Source organism: Lissotriton helveticus, chromosome 8 (genome assembly GCF_964261635.1).
Source record: "Lissotriton helveticus chromosome 8, aLisHel1.1, whole genome shotgun sequence".
NCBI classification, from domain to species: domain Eukaryota; kingdom Metazoa; phylum Chordata; class Amphibia; order Caudata; family Salamandridae; genus Lissotriton; species Lissotriton helveticus.
This window is the reverse complement of record NC_136069.1, coordinates 471,387,473-471,410,811: the sequence shown is the minus strand read 5'-3', so window position 1 is coordinate 471,410,811 and position 23,339 is coordinate 471,387,473. Positions and strand designations below refer to the sequence as shown.

Below are 23,339 nucleotides of genomic sequence, written 5' to 3'. Positions count from 1 at the left end.
CCTAAGGATGCTGGGGTTAAGAATTTGTGCTCTGCAGGTTCCAACAGACCCGGGACCAGAGGAAGCAAAGGCCTTGATGTCAGCTTCTGGTGTAAGGTCTCGAAGATGACCGTGGTCTTAGCAGTAGAGACAGGCATGTCGATATGAAGTTTCGCTGCACCACGACAGAGAACCTCATTAAAAGTAATCACGTCATCAATTGGTGAAATCCTACTCGGAGGAGTTGATGACAGCGTTGGAGAGTAGTTCCTCTTTGAATCCATAGACCTTGTAGAAGACCTAGTATCGCGTCTTCTGGAAGAGTGACAACGAGAAGACCTAGGAGATGGTGAAGCACGCCTCCTCTCCGATGGAGACTTTCTCGGTGGAGTACGCTCACGTCGTATCGCAGAGTGTACCACCCGTACCAGAGGTGACCTTGATCTTGCAGACACCGGAGACCTGGAACGAGACCTTGGAAGGTTAATTTTTCTTATCTTCCAGTCTCTGATCTCACCCAGCCAGCGTGGAGAGATGTTAGCCCCTGTAGGCGAAGGCGCTCTTGAAGGTTCTGGAGAAACCTGCACAATCCGCAACTCAGGTGAGGAAGAGGACCTCCCAGCAGACCCAGACACCTCAGAACGGTCTTTGGACACCGTTCTAGGCCTTTTTGCAGCAGGAGACGTCGACGACATCCTCTTCGACGTCGATTTTTTCAACGGCGACTTCCTCGGCGTCGACTTCCTCGGCGTCGACTTCCTTGGCGTCGACTTCCTCGGCGGCGACCTCCTCGGCGGCGACCTCCTCGGCGGCGACCTCCTCGGCGGCGACCTCCTCGGCGGCGACCTCCTCGGCGGCAACCTCTTCGACGACGAATGCCTCTTCGGCGGCGACGTCAGGCGTTTCGACGGCGATGATTTTCTCGGCGTCATGTGCCTCGAGGTTGCATGACTGGGGCTCTTCGACGGCGAAACCTCTGCCCAGTTCGACGTCGACATCATGGCACCTCTCGACGGCGACCTTGACTGATGTCTCGAGCCTCTCGACGGCGACCGTCGACGTCGATGAGACGACGTCGAGTCCCGTCCCCTTGCAGTCGTAGGCGAGCCAGACCGGGACCGCCTACGCTCATGTCGCTTCTAACCTTGCTTCGACGGCGAATTCTTCTTCGACGGCGAGGGATGCTTCGACGTCGACGTATGCCACGACGGTGATTTCGATGCCGATTTTGAGCACACAGGTACCTTGGAAGAAGATCTGTCTCTTGAAGATGAAGTAGATCGATGTTTCCTCTTCTCCCCTTTGTCCTTGCGCTAAGAAGAAGGCTTACTAGAGTGAACATCTTCTCTGCCACTCACAGTTTCTCCTCTGTCATACAGGGACTGAAGCCTGCCCTTCTCTCTCTCAAAGTCCTACTTGAAAGTTTGCTGCAGTGGTAGCAAAGTTCTGGCTTGTGAGAAGAAGGTAGGCAAGCAACACAGACCGAATGAGGGTCTGACTTAGCCATTTTGTTACCACAGGCCGGACACTTAGCAAATAAGGCCGGCATTATGACTGGAAAAATAGCCAAAAAACAGTAAAAAATTGTTGGATTAGTCAGATAATGACTAAAGACGTCGAGTAAAGACGAAAAAATTAGAGAAATACCAGAAAAAAGTGAAAATATATCACCAACTGGCGAGCTCAATGCTCCAGGATCCTCACAGAGGTCTTAAAGGCACGGCGCCAGATTTTTCTGTTGTTACAATGCAGCCTATCTAGGCTAAAGCTGCCTCTATGATCCTGCCTGTTTTTACCTTTGAAAATAAAGGTTTTGTGTTTCAAAGAAAACCTAGGCAGTGTTTTCTTCTTTACATTATCATATAATGTGTTTTATATGTCTTTATTTAGCAAATGTAAAGATTTTACAGGCTATTATGGCAGTTTTTTTTAGCCTAGTATGGTTATTTTGGGCTGCATATGTATATGTATATGCATATTATCTATATATATATGGTTATTTTATGCGTATTTATATATATATATGTAGATATATGCATATTATTGGCTATTGCTCCGGGGTCCCGCACGTGGGCGGGACTATTCAGTGCTTATGACTATTGATGAGTATCCCCTGGAAGAGAACCTGATTTTTTCTTAGCGGATGACCTTGTTTAGCAGTCATAAGTCCAGAATGGGTATGAAGTCTTGGTTTGGACCTTTATACTTTACCAGGAAGTAACAAGAGAATACTCCTTGCCCCCTGTGGGAGCATGGCACCTCCTCTATGGCCTCCTTTCAAAGCAGACTGGTGACTTCGCTCTGTAGGAGGGCTCGCTGTTGACAAGAGGTTTTAAAAGGTGGGACAGTGGGAGTAGGTGGCCTGAACCATAGAGAATACCCACTATGAACAATATTCAAGACCCAGTTGTCGTTGGTGATGAATCGCCACTCGTCCAGGTGTCTGGTTATACTTCCCCCACCAAAGTGGGTAAAAGAGACTGGGGAAGCAATGGCTCATTGATTGACTGGCATTTTGGTGGAGGATGCTGGCTGACCATTAGCTCTCTTCCTCGAGGTGGTCTGCTGGGATGTCATCTGAAACAGGTCGATTTGCGTATGCCTCCACTCCGAAAGATGTCTTACACGACATTGTCATGCAGAATCCAGTTTGTGTGTTTCAGCAAAATTGCGACTGAGGGAGTCCGCCTGTGTGTTCTGGACTCATGGCAGGTGAATAGCTGAAATTGTCAAATTCCTGGCTATTATCCAGTGTTATGTCCTTTAGGTTAATCCTGTCATGTATACCCCTATTTACATACATTGTTCCATCCACACGCCAATAACGGTTCTGAACAGGTGACCTTTTACCTAGTAGCTTGCTCCTGCCTCTTTGACACCATGCTATTAGATCATAATCCCTGTACCTGACGTACATAAACATGTCCTCAGGCACGGCATAATTATTCTGTATAAGGGTCACCACTTTTTTTGGTTTTGTTAATTTTTTCCTTTAATCCTGTTAGGTAGGTCTTTTTTTCACTAATTTTTAGTTTAGATGGCCTTTTTGAAACAGGTGTACAGGTTTTTTTTTGCTGTATCTTTGTCGCTTGGAGCAGGTGTGGTGCGGGGACTATTTGTTGTTGGGCAGTTTTTGGCAGAGGTTTGTTGATTAATGGGTAAGTTGTGTTATCGACAGGGAAAGGATAGGTTGGTCGTTTCTTGTTAGGTTACACTTTTGGGGGATTGACAGCTGTGAAGGGGCAGGCATGGGAGTTGGATAACGGAGGGAATGTATTTATAGAAATTTTATACAAAACGATATGGACAGTGGACCACTTTTACACACTCAAAGCACCAACCCAAATGTCACCAATATTTATATATACTTATTCTTTCGAATTGCGTGCAATTTTCAAATACTCCCTGCCCTGAGAGTATATCCCAAGTCCTTGGGAAAAATCAATGTTATACCAAACTTTGAAAAGCACCGCCGACAAATTTGGATCTCCACCATATGTGGTTGATAAAGTCTATAAACAAGAGTGTTTCAAATGAAAGACGCTGTATCCGTAATTACAAAAAAGTTCAAAATTCCTTTAATGATCCATTTGAGGTACCAGCCAACGCGTTTCGTTCCGTCAAGCGGAACTTCTTCAGGGCGCAATAAGTGTCATCAGCCGTGCATATATTCCAAATCAAAGTGTCGAAATGGAATACGAGTCTGTTCCCTCAATGTGGGTAATGGTAAACGCAGTCGGTCCAAGATAAAGAATCTTTGATTTTTTCTTTTCGATTTTTCAGACGGACTATTTCTTGCCAACTGTTTCGAAATGTCTATTAAAGGTATAATGTTCACCTTGCGATTTCGGAGGGTATATATCTTGGAAAGTGTTCCTATGTCTTCATCCTAATTTCCGATATACTTGATAATTTCTTGTAAGGCATTAACCTCAGATAATGTAACGTGCACGTCTTGCACCGTCACGTGGTCAGACTTCTGAATCTTCAGTTGACTCCCAATTCCCAATCACTTAAAGGCAGTTACCTGTCAGGGTCAAATTACAAAACCCCCAGTTGGCGTCTCGATGGTCCGCGCGCCAAATCCTTTCTGGCAAAAGTTACCTTTAAGTGATTGGGAATTGGGAGTCAACTGAAGATTCAGAAGTCTGACCACGTGACGGTGCAAGACGTGCACGTTACATTATCTGAGGTTAATGCCTTACAAGAAATTATCAAGTATATCGGAAATTAGGATGAAGACATAGGAACACTTTCCAAGATATATACCCTCCGAAATCGCAAGGTGAACATTATACCTTTAATAGACATTTCGAAACAGTTGGCAAGAAATAGTCCGTCTGAAAAATCGAAAAGAAAAAATCAAAGATTCTTTATCTTGGACCGACTGCGTTTACCATTACCCACATTGAGGGAACAGACTTGTATTCCATTTCGACACTTTGATTTGGAATATATGCACGGCTGATGACACTTATTGCGCCCTGAAGAAGTTCCGCTTGACGGAACGAAGCGCGTGGATTGTATTTATAGGTTTATACTGGTTGATATGGTGATGTTATGTTTTATAATGTTATGCTTTATAATGTTTTAAAATGTTGTATTGTATGGGTGGGGGCGGGGCCGTAAATTTTAGGGGATTTTGCGGGGGGCAGGGTTAGTGTTATATATTTAGTGAGGTGTAGTTTTGGAAGGCTTTTTGCCAGAGTTTATTTAATATGTGATGTGCACCTGTTCCAATAAAGCGGCCTTTTACACACATTCCCTTTGGCCGTGTTCTGCTTCACCCCCCTCACCCCTCCCTCCCAAAGTTCGGGGTAGGGAGTGGCGGTTTTAGTCTGTTTGACTGAAGGCCGTCAGGTGTGCCAGAGTTCGGCTTGTTCTGCACGGGACGCAGAAGGCGCCTGCAAACTGCGGCGGACATCTTAAATATTCTGGTCTCTGTCAGCTGTCTATGCTGTAGTCAGTTAGAAGCAGATAAGAAGTGGCCAAGAATGTTTCTAAGCTCACTGATCATCAGTAAATATCCTGTAGTTTTTATATCAGCATCCCCCTCAAAGTAGGCATATGGGGTTAGGGTCTCAAATATTGTCCTGAATTTGTTGTTTGTGCCTGCATGCCCAAACAACACACCCCGTTCCTTAAGGGCGCATCTCTTAACTTACCTGCAATATTGATCTGTGATTTCTTCCGTGTAGATACCGCAGCTAGGAAGTGGTCCTCGGCCTGAATCTAAGGGGCAATTACAACACACCAGATAGGTAATATCTCTGCCGTACCCTTAAAGGGGCCATAAAACTCACGAGGCTGAGGGAAATGTATAGGTTTATATGTATATGTTTATGTTGGTCCTGCTTTTAACGGTGCACATTTTTATATGTCACACCACTGGCCTGAGTCACTGTGTGTTTTTAACAAATTCACGAGGTCGCGATATCAGAGCACTCACCATACATATTATTCAATCTAATTGTATGTGAAAAGTAACACTGATTACATGGAGTATGATTCTAGGTGCCTGAAGGAATACTCTTACATATATTGGTTTTAAACTTCTCCCCTTTTTTCCTCTTTGCATAGGTTGAATTTAAAGATTCAGATTCAACATACACATAGGTATAGTGAAAATATAATTCGTTTTTCTAATCCTCAGAAGCATATCCTGCTGAACGTAGTGTAAAGGTTTTAAAATCTGGCCCTGAAGAAATGCCACAAATCCCGTTGGGACCATAAAGGTGTGAAAAATGTCGACCTAAGTTTAAAGAAACCTCAGTATTAAAACACTGTGGGACTATCACAGTTTATAAGTTTCCTAATAGTACTCACATCACTGGCCAATCAATGAGATGAATACCTTATGGATAATTGAAGGCTACAGAAAGTTGTGTTTTGGATGAATTTAATTTTCGATTCGACAGGTACTCAGTGCTCCACGGTTTTGAACCCATGACGCCGTCTCAGGTGTAAGAATCCTTGCCGCTCAGTCAGCGGTTAGGTGCGAGGGCTTCTCAGCAGCGGTGACACGAAAGTCACCCTAAAAAAACGCAGAAGTCACGGGAGCCGCGCTAGGGCCCTCGCAGCGGCAGGAGCCGCACCTGTGCTCCAGCAGGGGGCCGCGCTAGTGTCCCCTGTGCCTCCTGCATCGGCAGTAGCCGCGGCAGTGCCCCCGCTGGGGCAGGAGCCTCGCCAGTGCCCCCTGCAGGGGCAGGAACCGCAACAGTGCACCCGCCTGCGGCAGGAGCCGCAACTGTGCCCCGGCAGGGGACGCGCCAGTGCCCCCCAAGCGGCAGGAGCCGCGCCAGTGCCCCTGTAGCAGCAGGAGCCGCGCCTGCGTCATCGCCCCGAATCCCGTCTCAGCAGCAGGAGCTGCCCGACAGTGGTAGGAGCCACAAGAGCCCCAGGAGCCATGAGTCCTCCCACAGCCCCCCATAGCGGTAGGAGCAGTGAAAAAACTTTCCAGCAGCAGCGAAACCCCCTCAGCAGCGGCAAGGGCCGCGGAGATCGTTCTGTTGCAGTGCCCGGTCCAGTCGCGTGGTTCCTTGTGCGTTCTCTGGAACTTCGAGCCTGCTGTGCTCCTTGAGGCCCAGGACACAAACCGTAACATCCCCCTGGGGTTATTTACTTGAATTTGCTACTCTAATGCTTTTTATTTGATCTCACTTTCAACTTTTGGCACTAAACTTGCGCCTATAAGAAAGAGGCTCTTTCACAACAAAACACCTACCAATTCACCAGTGCTTTTAAAGCTAAATTAATAAAAGCGCCAGCTACCGCCCACTGTCTCATCAGAATCAAGGAAGAAATCAACCAATTGGCTCCCTGCACAGCCTCACTGAGCCACGATCCCCTGGGCGATCTCTCCAGGCGTATAGAACATTCTTACTAACCCTTGCAGTTTTACCTCCAGCGATGAGATCTGGGAAAACCAGGAAAGCTCCCTCTAATCCTTCAAAAAAGACATTCAAAAGAAGGTCTCTGACAATGCAGTAGCGGACCAATTGCCACCCGAAAACCAGGCGAAATTGTCGGACTTACAAATTCGATCGGGAATTGCCACAGATATAGCCACGGATACTGCAACTGAGTTACAACCCCCACAGTCCCCATCTCAAGTTCAGCCTCTCCTCGTCCAACAAATAACAAGCGGAGCCGGCGGAGTCGGTGTGCTCAAAGGAAATCAAAACCGCAAAGATACGCATTTGAGATCTTCAGCCTTCTCAGTCTCTTCAACTAAAAAAATTTCTTTGAGGGACTATTTCAGAAGCTCTGTATCATCTTTAAAGTCAAGATCAAGCACACTCGACATACCTCGGACCCCTGCTTCAATTGCCTCATCCTTAGTCTCAGCCCTAGCACTGCATCAAAAACTGGTTCAGCCCATGATCCATGTGTATGCGGCGTTCCCAGGCCTCCCAACAAGTGCGATCCCCAAATAAAAGAAGTGTTAGTGGCTACTCCATATCCCTCTTGACCAGTCCTCCTTCGATTCACAAGTTAACAACCTTCAACCATCTGCTTCTCTTTCCCCTCCACCCTCCACTGGATTCCAGTTGACCTCGCCAGACCATCACTCTGTTTGGATTTCTAGCCAGTTTTCTCCCCTAGCAAACAAGCCCTCAAGGCCCATTCAACAGCAACCACCAAAGTTCTCACCCCGCAAGTTGCAACCCAGGCAAACGAACATCCAAGCAACCCTACAACGTCATCCCCAACAATTTCACCACCAATTGCCAATAGTTGTCGACAAAAGATTAACACAGGCTGGGGCCACAACACCACGTCCAATACCCACCTTGATTTATCCTTCTTTACCAAAGAACCAAACAGATTGAGTGTCAGTCCTCCATCTCTAGACCTAAATGAGCTCTGGTTACAACTCCTCCAAATTCTTCAATCCAGTGTCAGCATTGAACTACCACTCGGACAAAATAGATCAACAGGTGGATCTATTAAACACTCTTGCTGTGTACACCGTAGGAATTGATCGAAAAATGGAGGCGCTCAACTCGCTAATAATTAAAGCCCAATCTCAAGTGCAACTAGTTCAATCAGTATGTTGCTGTGTTCCTATTATCAACTCTTTATCCTCATTGCCCCAATTTCTGTCATCAGTACTAACAGAAATTCAGTAGATTCCAGAGTCTAGGCTTCCTGTCTCCACGCCACTGGCTCCTCTACATGACAAACACCCGAAACATCTGGATCCCGAGCACACGTCCGACAAATCATCACCCGTTTCTTTACCATCACTCAAAGCTAAAGCTAATGCACCCACGGACACGATCACTAACGTCGAATCACCCCAACAACTTGCCCATCGATTATCAAAATGGGGGAAAAAAAGACTCCGGAAATCCCGTAATAGGCCCATAGAATAGCCCAAAAAACTATTTGCAACTACTTTACAAACAATAAACCAGTGACAGCACAGGCCTTGAGCACAGTGCTTACCATTCCACCGGTCAGACTCAAGCAGCCCAGTCCCCAACATCCCAAAATGGACTCTCAAGCAAATTCCTCAATAAAAACTGAGCCACCACAAGCCCCAAGGCATTTCCCAGATGCAACATCTCGGGATAAAATTGGAGACATTGGAAATAGGCAATTACAAATCAATGAAGAGCCAATAACAGTTACCAGGTCCGCCACAACCACGCCCTCCCATAATGGAAATAGGCAATTACAAATCAATACAATACAAATCAATGAAGAGCTAATAACAGTTACCAGGTCTGCCACAACAACGCCCTCCCAAAAGCGTTCACTAACCACCAAACCCTCCTTTCCACCTCAATTGACGACCAACAATTCAGGCTCATATTGCGCAGCTAATCCCACCAAAGAACTGGTCCACCAATTTCCAGCAATTCCATCCACCCAACTTTCTTTTCCGTGCATGTGCAAAATAGTTTTTACCTCAGCGTCAACCAACCAAGTCAGTGAGAAAGCCTCCCCCTCGCATAGTACATCAATTGCTCAACGAACACCAGAAGTTAAGTTGAAGCCATCTAAGTCCATACCCGCTGAAATCCACAACCCAGCCATAGTCACCAATGAAACCAAACTAATCTTAACACCGGAGTATGTCTCTCAAGGCCCGCATGACATACTAAATCACGGGAACATAATCCAGCTCTTCAAATCGAATCCGGACCTGTGCAAGCTGGATTCAAAAGATATCCTTGCCATCGAATTTAAACCCAGCCTCGGCTCCCAAACGGGAGAATCGACTCTAATCACACTAGCATCTAAAGCCATAAGGGAACTGGTTAAATCTAAAGCTGACCAAATCAAAAACTGGGGAATAATTATAGCAATGCCCCGAGTTCCCCGATACCCTTCAATACTCGCACACAGCCTGTTCCCAGCTTCAAGTAGAAGTCACCCCCCTTCTCTATTTTAAAGTCAGCCAGAAGCTGCTCTCCAGTCGACAATGACAAGTGTAGTGAAGTCCAGCAAACCATCAGAAGTGCAGACTGGTCATGACTGCCGGCAGCCCTATCCCAAAGTAGGATCAACTGACATAACCTGGAACACGGTCTAACAATCTGTTCCTGGAATATCAATGGTCTTTCGTCAAAACTGCAATCTCCAGACATATTGGATTATTTATCAAACACAACATTATTTTTTTCCAGGAAACCTGGCTATCAACGAGCAACCCAATTGAAAGGTACCTGGAATTTATATCGCCAGCTACAAGAAAGAGCAAGTTTGGCAGACGGTGGGCTGTCTATCTACGTCGCAACTAGATTGTCAGAACGCATTAAACAGCAAAAATTCGAAGTTGATTGGGTGACTGGCATTGTGGTTGAAAATTTTTCAGCAGAGAGCAAGCTACTACTCCTAAATGTTTACATCTCCCAAGTACCAGTGAGAAAAAATCCAAACTGGACTGCGTGACCAAAATTTTATGCAACATCTTAAGCACATATGGCAGTATACCGTGTTTAATCTCTGGAGACTTTAATACCAACCTCTTTCATAACCAGTTTGAAGACCTAGGGATCATCCTTTCAGCGGTCTCCCCACATCTCGCCATACAAACATTGCCGCCAGAACTCAGATTGTCTAAACTGGGCGAATATGCTGTCCTCCAATTTAGCAGAATTGGCTATATAGTAATAAATGGTCGCTCATATACAGATACCCCCCGGCCTGGATAAGAACTAACGGCCGAACCCATTCATTTTTGGATTTTACATTAGGAAACAGCTAAATGCTCTCCTTAATTGAGTGCCACTAGATCGCAGCACTGGGGGAAAGTGACCATCGACCACAAATAATAACATTATCTCTCAATATGCCTCACCATCATGCCCTTGCTCAGACATCATACAGCCACTCGGAGAATCTAAGGTGCATGAAAGGGTCATCCAGCGTTGTCCCAACTGTCATGGAGAAATGCGGTCATCTTCTTCGTCTGCAATGTGAAAAAAATGTGCATATCATTGACGGCTGGGAAGCACAGGTATACAGTCTATTAAATGAATTTCCATCCAAATCTTACCCCCGGCAAGATTCACCACAATTTTGCATTTCACCAGCAACAAAAACGTTAAAGTTACTAAGAAACGCTGCTCTACGTCGGGCCAGAAAAAGCCAGGGAAACGTAATTTTATTCAACCACTACAAGCAAGCTCAAAAACCTTTCAAGGCATCCGTTCACAGAGACAAACAATCGGCGTCAGACCAGTTCTGGTTAAAGTTAGTCCACGCCAGCAAAAGGTCCAACACAAAGTTATTCTTGTCCCTCGAGAACAATGGCCCACTAGGAGGCAGAGGACAAAGCAGCGCAAACATAAGTGCTGACCACTGGACTGAGTTTCGATCTAATCACTTTAGAGAACATCTAAGTAGGACAGAGCACCCATGTCTCCATTCGACGTGCAAACTTTGGCCACCATTCACCGAAGACCACTGCACAGGCAGCATCGGGTCCACTACTACAGCTGAAGGCGTCCTGGATTCACCTATAATTCAGCGAAAGGAGCCAAGAAACGATTCAACCCCAGAGATCTTGATGACACACGGAGTTTTAATAAACACCATTGCCCGGATAATTAGGAAAGGCAGGTCCGACGGAGCCTCCGGCCCCAATGGTCCACCTCAGGGCTTGTTCACGTCAGATGAAATGCTGTGGTCAGGTCTTCTTGCACCACTGTTTTTACACTGCAGGCTCAATGACCACATCCCGGATTCCTGGAAAGGTGCCATCATTCATCCCATCTACAAAAGTGGTAAAAGAGATGATCCAAAAAATTACAGAATGATAGCCCTTCTTGATATTGAATCCAAATACTATGCCAGCATTTTACTAGAAGAAATATTAACCTGGGTTGAATCATCACAGCTCCTCCCCTTCAATCAGACTGGCTTCGGAGCAATTTCAGGCACAACCAGCAACCTACTGACATTAACCGTTTTGATGGAGAAGGCAGACGTTCGTCGTATGCAACTATACTGCTGCTTCGTTGATTTCAAGGCGGCATTTGATTGGGTGCCACGCGGCCGCCTTTGGCAAAAATTAGACCGCTGGGGCATACCCTCCGCCCTCCTACAAGCCATAATCCAACTCCTACAAGCCATAATCCAACTCCACACACAGACGTGGATAAGAATAAAGTTGGACGACGGGTCCCATGTTTCCAAACAGGAAGCGATGTTAAAGAAGGCTGTGTCTTGGCGCCCCTTCTTTTTAACCTGTTTATTTCAGACCTGTCTCCCACACTAGACAAGGTTAACTCCCACCCGCCTCAACTGGACGAAACCCGCATCAGCAATCTGTTATATGCTGACGACTTTGTGTTACTGAGCCACACAAAGGTAGGCCTGCTGAGGCTTCTTGAGGAACTCCTTCCCTACACTCTTGACAATGCCCTCAAATTGAATCTGTCAAAACCAAAAATAATTAATTTCAGCAAACAGAAGCAGCGGAAAAATAGTGGTTCTTCAATAATAAAAGCATTGATACAGTGCCACACTATAAATATTTGGGAATTTTCCTTGAATCCAGAGGTTCCTTCGCCAAACAAAAAGACGCCGTCAAGGCTAAAGCACTGTCGCTTGAGGTTGCGTCGGCAAAAACGTTCAAAACATTTACTAGGGCCAAGCCGAACCCCTCTGCTTAAGGTGATGAAGGCCAAGATCACCAATTCCTTATCATATGGACATGAGACCATGATGGGCTCAACAAACATCATTTAAAATAAATCAACCACCAGAATCTTTAAGCGAGCATGGCGCCAGCTGAGGTCTTCATCTCCGGCACCAGTCATATTAGAACTTGGCTTGCTAGATCACAACGGCGTCGAGGCGGGTGCTTTTATTAAGTTCTGCAACAGACTGCAGAACTTCCGGTATGGCAGTCTTGAGTCTAAACTCTGGAATGAAATATCGACCAGTGTATTTAGCCAAAAATACCGGCACCACTTGGCCCACTCCCTACAGCTACTCGGATTCACAGAATATCAGAGAACAAATGCACCACAAAAGGCATTGAAGACCTTAATTAAGAGAAGCGTTCGGCTCTGGTCTTTCCACTCTGACAGGGCAAAATTATCAAGAAGAAAACATGCCTGGGAAGTTGTCTCGGATTATAAACCGGGGGTTGAGTCATCCTACTTATCAAGCACATACTCCCTCTTTTGGAAGGTTAAGTACATGGCCCTAAGGCTAGGCGAGTGGCCCTTTTTAAAGTATTTGCCACAATGGTGGCGCCTAAGTCTCAATATCGAATGCAGGGAATGCGGCTACCACTCCGAAAGCTTAGAGCACATAGATAGCCTGCACATGCCCAGCTCTGCTAAAAGACAGAATGACTCTATTGCGACCGGAGTGGAACAAACTAGGAGCTCGCACATGTCGTCAGGCCATAATAGCAGCTATGAACCAAGAAAATACAAAGCTGAACATTCGGTTCACCAACTTTGTCATCAGAGCTGTTAAAGTGCTGAGGAAAGAGAAGGCAGCAATTCCCCCGCCGGTCGGCCTTGTCATTTCTATGTAATAAAAAGTCTAGTGGCCACCGGCCCCCTCTGCTAGGCCTATATGGACACTGTTTCAGCATTTTAAAACTAGCTGCCATATTTATTTTGTCCCCTTTTCTAGATTTTTAAAAAATCATTCTGTGATTGTTACGTTATTCAATGAGCCTGATCCGTAAAAGACAAATGTATATTCGGCCAATTTCTAATTTTAACTCTCTTTTATCGCAAGATTATTGCACTGCCCTTGCACTAACCGGGGTTCTTTTTTTGTTTCATTTTAAAATCTTTGCATATGTATTCATGAGTCACATGGTTTTAACATTTTGTTATGGTTTTTAGTAATCAAACAATAAACTTGAATTGGAATTAATCACATCACTGTTTTTATACCTACCAAGGATGCTACCAGAATAAAGAGTATATAGCACACCTTAGGTAATTTTGACCCACTAGATCTATAAACAATTGTTGAATTTTAGCAGCATTGCAATACACACCCACTGGAGGTAAATAATGAATGTTGCAGCACTGTGTCTCCCAGCATGCATGCAGAACATTGAACTTACCAGAAACGCCCTCTAGAGGGCAATAAGAGTTAAAACAGGTGCAGCACTTATGTCTCCTGCTTTTTATGTAATGTCATGCTGCCGCCTGTGACCAAGGATCGGGAGGATCCGAAACGCTTACGGCAGAAAAGAAGCCCTGTGTAAGCGTCAGTCCTCCTGCCTGAAAATAAAATCCCTTTGTCTGCACGGGAGTGCGTCTGTAATTTTAGGGCAATTTCAGAGAGAAATAATCTGGCGGTCCTGCAGGAAGACTGCACCACTACAGAGGATGAAGTGTGGGTCCAGTTGTCTCACATTTTGGAGCCAAGCAGAGGAACGGATGACTGGTAGAGAAAACGAAATTGTATCCAGCTCTTACACCGAGAGGCCCACTGGCGGGCTATAAACAATTGTTGAATTTTAACAGCATTGCAATACACACCCACGGGAGGGAAATAATGAATGTTGCAGCACTACGTTTCCCAGCATGCATGCAGAACATTGAACTTACCAGAAAGGCCCACTAGAGGGCAATAAGACTAAAAAGCATGGGAGAAAAGTGCTGCAGCTGTTTAGTGTAATGTCATGCTGCCGCCTGTGATCAAGGATCGGGAGGATCCAAAGCACGTAAGGCAGAAAAGAATCCCTGAGTAAGCATCAGACCTTCTGCCTGCAAATAAAATCCCTTCGTCTGCATGGGAATTGTTCTTCAATTTTAGGGCAATTTTGGATATATATATATATATATATATATATATATATATATATATGTATATATATATATATATATATATATATATATATATATATATATATATATATATATATATATATATATATATATATATATATATATATATATATGAAAAAACGAAGGTTGCCCTCAGTAGAAAGGTCACACCCGGGGAGCTGAAACCTCCATCGTGAGGACAGCATTAGAGCCAGCATTCACCTCCCAGCATTCGCCAAACATGTTTCGGAATCACTTCCTTGATCACTGGCAACAGGAGGACATACACCAGCAATGATAGGAACACGCCTCTTTATTGTAATAAGTCCCGCCCCAGTGGGCGTAGAGGTCTCGCTGAGTAGGCGTGTGCAAAGTTGCACCCTGGTCTTTGTAGTTCCGCTCAAATTCATCCAAGTGGGTGCTGCTGTACTCCTCCCATTAAAAACAATGTTAACCCCAGTGGGTTTGCTTGAGGGGTTGATGCATGGTGCCAACGCCAGTATCAATGTCACTCACAGTTGTGTACTCCCCAGTCCAAACGGGTCTCTGAATGAAAAGACCCTGGATCCGCTTGTGTCAGCGGCGGGACCTCTCTGCGACCGAGCCAGCCGCTAAACAGGAAAAAACGAAGGTTGCCCTCAGTAGAAAGGTCACACCCGGGGAGCTGAAACCTCCATCGTGAGGACAGCATTAGAGCCAGCATTCACCTCCCAGCATTCGCCAAACATGTTTCGGAATCACTTCCTTGATCACTGGCAACAGGAGGACATACACCAGCAATGATAGGAACACGCCTCTTTATTGTAATAAGTCCCGCCCCAGTGGGCGTAGAGGTCTCGCTGAATAGGCGTGTGCAAAGTTGCACCCTGGTCTTTGTAGTTCCGCTCAAATTCATCCAAGTGGGTGCTGCTGTACTCCTCCCATTAAAAACAATGTTAACCCCAGTGGGTTTGCTTGAGGGGTTGATGCATGGTGCCAATGCCAGTATCAATGTCACTCACAGTTGTGTACTCCCCAGTCCAAACGGGTCTCTGAATGAAAAGATCCTGGATCCGCTTGTGTCAGCGGCGGGACCTCTCTGCGACCGAGCCAGCCGCTAAACAGGAAAAAACGAAGGTTGCCCTCAGTAGAAAGGTCACACCCGGGGAGCTGAAACCTCCATCGTGAGGACAGCATTAGAGCCAGCATTCACCTCCCAGCAATCGCCAAACATGTTTCGGAATCACTTCCTTGATCACTGGCAACAGGAGGACATACACCAGCAATGATAGGAACACGCCTCTTTATTGTAATAAGTCCCGCCCCAGTGGGCGTAGAGGTCTCGCTGAGTAGGCGTGTGCAAAGTTGCACCCTGGTCTTTGTAGTTCCGCTCAAATTCATCCAAGTGGGTGCTGCTGTACTCCTCCCATTAAAAACAATGTTAACCCCAGTGGGTTTGCTTGAGGGGTTGATGCATGGTGCCAATGCCAGTATCAATGTCACTCACAGTTGTGTACTCCCCAGTCCAAACGGGTCTCTGAATGAAAAGACCCTGGATCCGCTTGTGTCAGCGGCGGGACCTCTCTGCGACCGAGCCAGCCGCTAAACAGGAAAAAACGAAGGTTGCCCTCAGTAGAAAGGTCACACCCGGGGAGCTGAAACCTCCATCGTGAGGACAGCATTAGAGCCAGCATTCACCTCCCAGCATTCGCCAAACATGTTTCGGAATCACTTCCTTGATCACTGGCAACAGGAGGACATACACCAGCAATGATAGGAACACGCCTCTTTATTGTAATAAGTCCCGCCCCAGTGGGCGTAGAGGTCTCGCTGAATAGGCGTGTGCAAAGTTGCACCCTGGTCTTTGTAGTTCCGCTCAAATTCATCCAAGTGGGTGCTGCTGTACTCCTCCCATTAAAAACAATGTTAACCCCAGTGGGTTTGCTTGAGGGGTTGATGCATGGTGCCAATGCCAGTATCAATGTCACTCACAGTTGTGTACTCCCCAGTCCAAACGGGTCTCTGAATGAAAAGATCCTGGATCCGCTTGTGTCAGCGGCGGGACCTCTCTGCGACCGAGCCAGCCGCTAAACAGGAAAAAACGAAGGTTGCCCTCAGTAGAAAGGTCACACCCGGGGAGCTGAAACCTCCATCGTGAGGACAGCATTAGAGCCAGCATTCACCTCCCAGCAATCGCCAAACATGTTTCGGAATCACTTCCTTGATCACTGGCAACAGGAGGACATACACCAGCAATGATAGGAACACGCCTCTTTATTGTAATAAGTCCCGCCCCAGTGGGCGTAGAGGTCTCGCTGAGTAGGCGTGTGCAAAGTTGCACCCTGGTCTTTGTAGTTCCGCTCAAATTCATCCAAGTGGGTGCTGCTGTACTCCTCCCATTAAAAACAATGTTAACCCCAGTGGGTTTGCTTGAGGGGTTGATGCATGGTGCCAATGCCAGTATCAATGTCACTCACAGTTGTGTACTCCCCAGTCCAAACGGGTCTCTGAATGAAAAGACCCTGGATCCGCTTGTGTCAGCGGCGGGACCTCTCTGCGACCGAGCCAGCCGCTAAACAGGAAAAAACGAAGGTTGCCCTCAGTAGAAAGGTCACACCCGGGGAGCTGAAACCTCCATCGTGAGGACAGCATTAGAGCCAGCATTCACCTCCCAGCATTCGCCAAACATGTTTCGGAATCACTTCCTTGATCACTGGCAACAGGAGGACATACACCAGCAATGATAGGAACACGCCTCTTTATTGTAATAAGTCCCGCCCCAGTGGGCGTAGAGGTCTCGCTGAGTAGGCGTGTGCAAAGTTGCACCCTGGTCTTTGTAGTTCCGCTCAAATTCATCCAAGTGGGTGCTGCTGTACTCCTCCCATTAAAAACAATGTTAACCCCAGTGGGTTTGCTTGAGGGGTTGATGCATGGTGCCAATGCCAGTATCAATGTCACTCACAGTTGTGTACTCCCCAGTCCAAACGGGTCTCTGAATGAAAAGACCCTGGATCCGCTTGTGTCAGCGGCGGGACCTCTCTGCGACCGAGCCAGCCGCTAAACAGGAAAAAACGAAGGTTGCCCTCAGTAGAAAGGTCACACCCGGGGAGCTGAAACCTCCATCGTGAGGACAGCATTAGAGCCAGCATTCACCTCCCAGCAATCGCCAAACATGTTTCGGAATCACTTCCTTGATCACTGGCAACAGGAGGACATACACCAGCAATGATAGGAACACGCCTCTTTATTGTAATAAGTCCCGCGCCAGTGGGCGTAGAGGTCTCGCTGAGTAGGCGTGTGCAAAGTTGCACCCTGGTCTTTGTAGTTCCGCTCAAATTCATCCAAGTGGGTGCTGCTGTACTCCTCCCATTAAAAACAATGTTAACCCCAGTGGGTTTGCTTGAGGGGTTGATGCATGGTGCCAATGCCAGTATCAATGTCACTCACAGTTGTGTACTCCCCAGTCCAAACGGGTCTCTGAATGAAAAGACCCTGGATCCACTTGTGTCAGCGGCGGGACCTCTCTGCGACCGAGCCAGCCGCTAAACAGGAAAAAACGAAGGTTGCCCTTAGTAGAAAGGTCACACCCGGGGAGCTGTAACCTCCATCGTGAGGACAGCATTAGAGCCAGCATTCACCTCCCAGCAATCGCCAAACATGTTTCGGAATCACTTCCTTGATCACTGGCAACAGGAGGACATACACCAGCAATGATAGGAACACGCCTCTTTATTGTAATAAGTCCCACCCCAGTGGGCGTAGAGGTCTCGCTGAGTAGGCGTGTGCAAAGTTGCACCCTGGTCTTTGTAGTTCCGCTCAAATTCATCCAAGTGGGTGCTGCTGTACTCCTCCCATTAAAAACAATGTTAACCCCAGTGGGTTTGCTTGAGGGGTTGATGCATGGTGCCAATGCCAGTATCAATGTCACTCACAGTTGTGTACTCCCCAGTCCAAACGGGTCTCTGAATGAAAAGACCCTGGATCCGCTTGTGTCAGCGGCGGGACCTCTCTGCGACCGAGCCAGCCGCTAAACAGGAAAAAACGAAGGTTGCCCTCAGTAGAAAGGTCACACCCGGGGAGCTGAAACCTCCATCGTGAGGACAGCATTAGAGCCAGCATTCACCTCCCAGCATTCGCCAAACATGTTTCGGAATCACTTCCTTGATCACTGGCAACAGGAGGACATACACCAGCAATGATAGGAACACGCCTCTTTATTGTAATAAGTCCCGCCCCAGTGGGCGTAGAGGTCTCGCTGAGTAGGCATGTGCAAAGTTGCACCCTGGTCTTTGTAGTTCCGCTCAAATTCATCCAAGTGGGTGCTGCTGTACTCCTCCCATTAAAAACAATGTTAACCCCAGTGGGTACTATACCCAGAAATTGTTTACACTTGTTCAAACTTTATTATGAAGCCCCAGTGAGCTATTAGTCACAAATGTGCAGGAATTTAAATAGCACACATTGTCTTTCTTTTCTTTTTCTTTTTCACAAAAAGTAATGTAACTACAATTCCCACAATGCCTCCTAAATGGCTAGATATGGGATAGTACAAATAACAACACTGTGGAGGGACTAACCAACCGTGAGCAAGGCCAGTGTTGGCTGAAACGCGTTGGTGGGGTGAAGTCTTGATTAAAAAGGCTTAAAACAACTCCTGATGTGCCGCCTCTTTTGTTTGCCGATATATATATATATATATATTGTAAAAATTAAAAAAAAATTATTTAACAGCTGGGGCGATGTAGAGTCTTGCAAGTTAGAAATGATGGAACCCTTTTGGCTCCTGATGGACTCTGTGGAACTGTGACATAGGTGTTAGAGTGGAATGCAGTTAAGCCAATCAATCAATCAATCAGTGGTTTATAGAGCGCGCTACTCAACCGTGAGGGTCTCAAGGCGCTGGGGGGGGAGGGAGGGATAAGAAAGCTGCTCCGGGTCAGTCAAAAAGCCAGGTCTTGAGGTCTTCCCTGTAGTCTTGTTAAGAATGTTGAGTTTGCATTTACACGCAGACAAATAAAGATGTGTAATACTAAGCTCTGTGTGTGGCATACCTATGGACGGGTAACCAGGCTGGAGAGGACGCTGCACAAGTCACTACAGAACTGCACCTTATGTTGATCAAGCTAAATATTATTTAAAATTAATTAGGTATTTTACTAACTAAATGGTACCCATCCTAATTACTTGCTAAGGTTAATATTGACCAATTAAGTGACATCCCAACAGTGGAGATTGATATCCTTCTCCTATTTAATAATTAGTTAGGAATGTTGTCAGACACCCTTTTGGACATCCCTTTGTTGGATTTGATGATAGTTGTTTCTCAAATGTATATTCCTCAATAGACAGGGCATCACCATTCCGAGACCATTGTACACAAATAATTGTAACATTTTGAGAGTTCCCCAATACATTGGTGCAAGCCATGTGCTTGTAAATCCCTCATGTAAAGAAGGCAGCAAAACGAATTTATTACAGTGCATGTGTGTTGCCTGTGGAATATTAAGGTAAAGTATATATGAGGGGTCTGAAGATGAAGGACGTATGTTTGTCATTGTCTTTAGGAGTTTAAGTTGAGAGCCCTTGTTGCATAGGTTGGTCTTTGATTAGCTATTGGGATTTTTAAATTGGCTAACCCAGTCAACCCATCCAACTTTTTGAATCCTTTCATAGCTGTTAATGATTTATAGCCATTACCTATTACTTTGAGATATATAATTTCCAAATTACTGACAAACTTTTATTTTCACTTTAGTTTGTGAATCAACTGAATACAAATCTCATGTCTTCAAAAAAGAACTACCTCCTATGGTCTTCTCGAATACTATACTTTAAGTGACAAAACTATAGATTAAGCAGCCTGGTCTGCTGGCTTAGTGCACGAATACATCCACACTAGGAATCTGTGTTAGACTTCATGATCACTGCTTACGACCTCGCTAGGCCGCTCAGACTTTCATTCTTTTGGGTCACTAAAGTGAGCAGCAATGGGTTGGGTAAAAATAAAAACCTGTTATTTGCCAATTGTGCCTAGCAATTCCTCAGGCGTGAATGTCAGTATGCATTTTACGTATGTTATGTTAAAAACAACTTTGTTTAACTACCTCTGGGGTCTTACTTCCAAGGTGGCGAGTTCAGCAGACATTGCAGCAGCCATTGCTGAATTTGCCACACAGGGAACAATTTGGACACTTCCTCATTGAAACAGTCGCATTGTCCTTCAAAATTATCAGTTATATATGGGTCCTATTCTCATTTGCTATTGGGAACAGTTACAGGCTATGAAAACAGAATCCACTGCTTTTACCTCATAGCAGAGAGAAGCAAATCTTAGGTCCCACTACTCTGACGTCATGATGCTCAATCTTGCGTATCTTTATTTGTAGAAATTGATGTTATGCAGTTAGTGTTTTCATGCCATCTGTCTGAGTAAATCCATTTTATTTTTCCACATTTTTGATGTTTCCTTCAAACCGGAGGAGTGCAGTTTCCCATTGGTGGTGGCGTGTGTGTGTGCGCGAGTGTAGGTGTGCGTCCCTGCCTATCTCTCTCTCTGTTAGGCTGAAAACGTACATTTCTAATTACAATGTATTAAATGACCCTGGCTTCTTTCTTTTTCCGCTACAAGAAAATGGACTTCCATTGATATCCACTTTCATAGGCATCAAGTGACAGGATACTTGTTTGTATTTAGTCCTGATACTGCCGTCAAGCTCCTCTTGAATTATTGTAATATTGTGTTTATACTTAAAGATATTAAACTAAAATGGATTAGTAAAATGGATTTGAATCTATAAGTTTCCATCGTTTTCTATTGCTTCTCTGAGTTCTTTTGATTTTGAATCAGTTGCTAATATTTTTCTTTTTATGTATTTCATGTGCGTCTTATATACAGTGACTACACTGATACCATATGAGCTAACAGCTTCATTCACATTATGTTCACTATTTCATTAGTTACAGCCCTGGGTGTTATACTTGCTCTAATTAAGGAATTATTTGATTTAATTTAAGGTGAGGTAAACTACAAGCATAGACCCAGCTACGAGTGCAGTAGGATGCATTACATAGTACAATGGTTACCTGCCTATATGTACAGGTTTCAAGAGCATTGCTGGACACTTTCAAACGTTTGGCAGGAAGATATGACTGCCGGTATAAGATACATACACATTATATATAAAATAGGTTGTCAAAAGTGGAAGGAACGGTAGTGCTGGCTCAGACTGGGAGATTGGGAGTTGGAGTAGGTATCAGGAGCAGAATTATATTTTTAGCTCTTGCCTGAAGGACTGGAGGATTGAGCAGGTCTCAGATGAATGGATGCTTTGTTCCAGTTGATGAGAGAGCATAGCAAGAGAAGGCTTGTTTTAAAAAAAAATCTTTGCCTTGGGGATCTCCAGTTTCATCAAATTTGTATGGTGTCCCAGATAGGCCTTTGATTTGCTAGAATCGAGGTGATGTCTTTGTAAATGATGTTAAGTGATCGCAACTGGACGCTTGCCAGGAGAGGAAGCAGTGTAGATCTGTGATGTTATTTTGAGGTGGTAACATACGAGTTGGCCAGTTATGCAGCGAGGCTTTTAAGGGGTGAGTGGTGGTGCCCAGGAGACCTTTGAGAAGTGGCCTTCCTCCTTCAATGTGTGAAGATGAGAGCTTGTTCTTTGGAACAGAAAGAGCGAATGAGAGGAAAGGTTGGTCATACACAAGAGGCATACCTCGTACCAAACCATTTGACCTTTCTTCTTAACATGTTTTTTTAAATGAAAGGCAGGATTGATGCAGAAGCCCTGGGATTTGTCAATAATTGAGATGACTGGGTGAAGCCAGTCACTTGGATGTTGTCAAACCAGTCTTTAATGTGGGGTTTGAGCCTGTCATGGTTTATGGAGATAAACTCAGTTTTGGTCGTAGAAAGTCTGCTGACTTCCAGGACTGAGTAAAATTCTGGCTTCATCTCGGGCAGCCTATGTGAGATGCCTGACACATTAAGGGACAGCTGTATGTCATCTGCATATTGATGACGGGAGATATCCTGTTTCTCCGGTAACAACTAAAGAGATTTCATGTAGAGATCATTGTGGGAAGAATGGAACGTAGGGGGGCTCTAGTTAGGACGGGCACTATTGGTGCATTGGAAGAGTCCATCTGAATGTTCTGTTGGTCATCTGCAAAGAGGTGAACAAGCTGAGTGTTGGATTAGTAATATTAATGCTGGTGGAAAGGGTGCGAATCTGGAAGTGTTGATCCATGGTGTTGATGGCTGCTGGGCGATCAACGAAGACTGTGAGGCATGACTCGGCTTGCCTTTAAAAATGTCGGGCATCGTAAACAACCTGAATTATATCAGGTTCTATGCTGCAGTAGGTAGAGAACCTACACTCTGTTTTAAGGAGTTTGTGGTAGTCAATGCAGTCTCTCTTTGAGTTGAAGAGGCGCTTCTCTTTAAAGGCAAATGAAGGTGAGTTAGTTGGGAAGATAGGGCAGTAGATGGTGACATTACCAGGATACTGTTGGCTTCAATGCTTACATCTGACTTTTTGACATAGGCACCTGGACACCTACCTTGCCACTTGGGCTGTGGCCTCCAGTTACTGTTTGTTCCAGACTGATCCTGTGACACTGCAAATGCCTGGGTTTGCCTGCTGCGGTTTTCCCGACTGTTTCCCCATTCACTGTTCTTCCCACAAACAGAACCTCCGCCCACCCCAGGACCTACCTAATGCAGGCCGCAACGCGGCTGCACAGTGGGCAAACCGCTGGTGCGCCAGCCCGTCTGTTCCGGTCCAAGCCTGACTGTGCCCAGCACCAGGACCCCTGGTTCTCCGCATATACACCATCGTTGAGCTCTGCACCTTCGAAGCCGCAACAAACACTGCCACCACGGTTACCCACGCTCCACGGTAGGACCTTTCACCTGCACCCACTGCCACTTCACCTGCCACTGCGCACACACCAGCCCACTGACTAGCTTCACCCCAAACACACCACAGACACCACCTAAACAAAAAACGCAACTTGCATGCGCTGTTTAATCACACACTCACTATGTTAGCATTCCACTGAATTATGGGACCTCATCACCACCATCACACCTGACATAGTCTTCTTCACTGA

General features: G+C 45.7%; 1 protein-coding gene across 8 annotated transcripts in view; it reads right to left on the bottom strand.

Annotated features, from left to right (window-relative positions):
- LOC144772799 (uncharacterized) overlaps nt 1-23,339 on the bottom strand; it is a 492,737-nt gene that overhangs the window by 167,357 nt on the left and 302,041 nt on the right. For 2 of the 8 annotated variants that reach the window (XR_013599848.1, XR_013599842.1), the window contains exon 3: nt 10,292-10,402. The exons of the other annotated variants lie outside the window; for them this stretch is intronic. The gene's annotated coding sequence lies outside the window, so the exon portion shown is untranslated. The remainder of the gene's footprint in view (nt 1-10,291; nt 10,403-23,339) is intronic. 8 annotated transcript variants of the gene reach the window in all.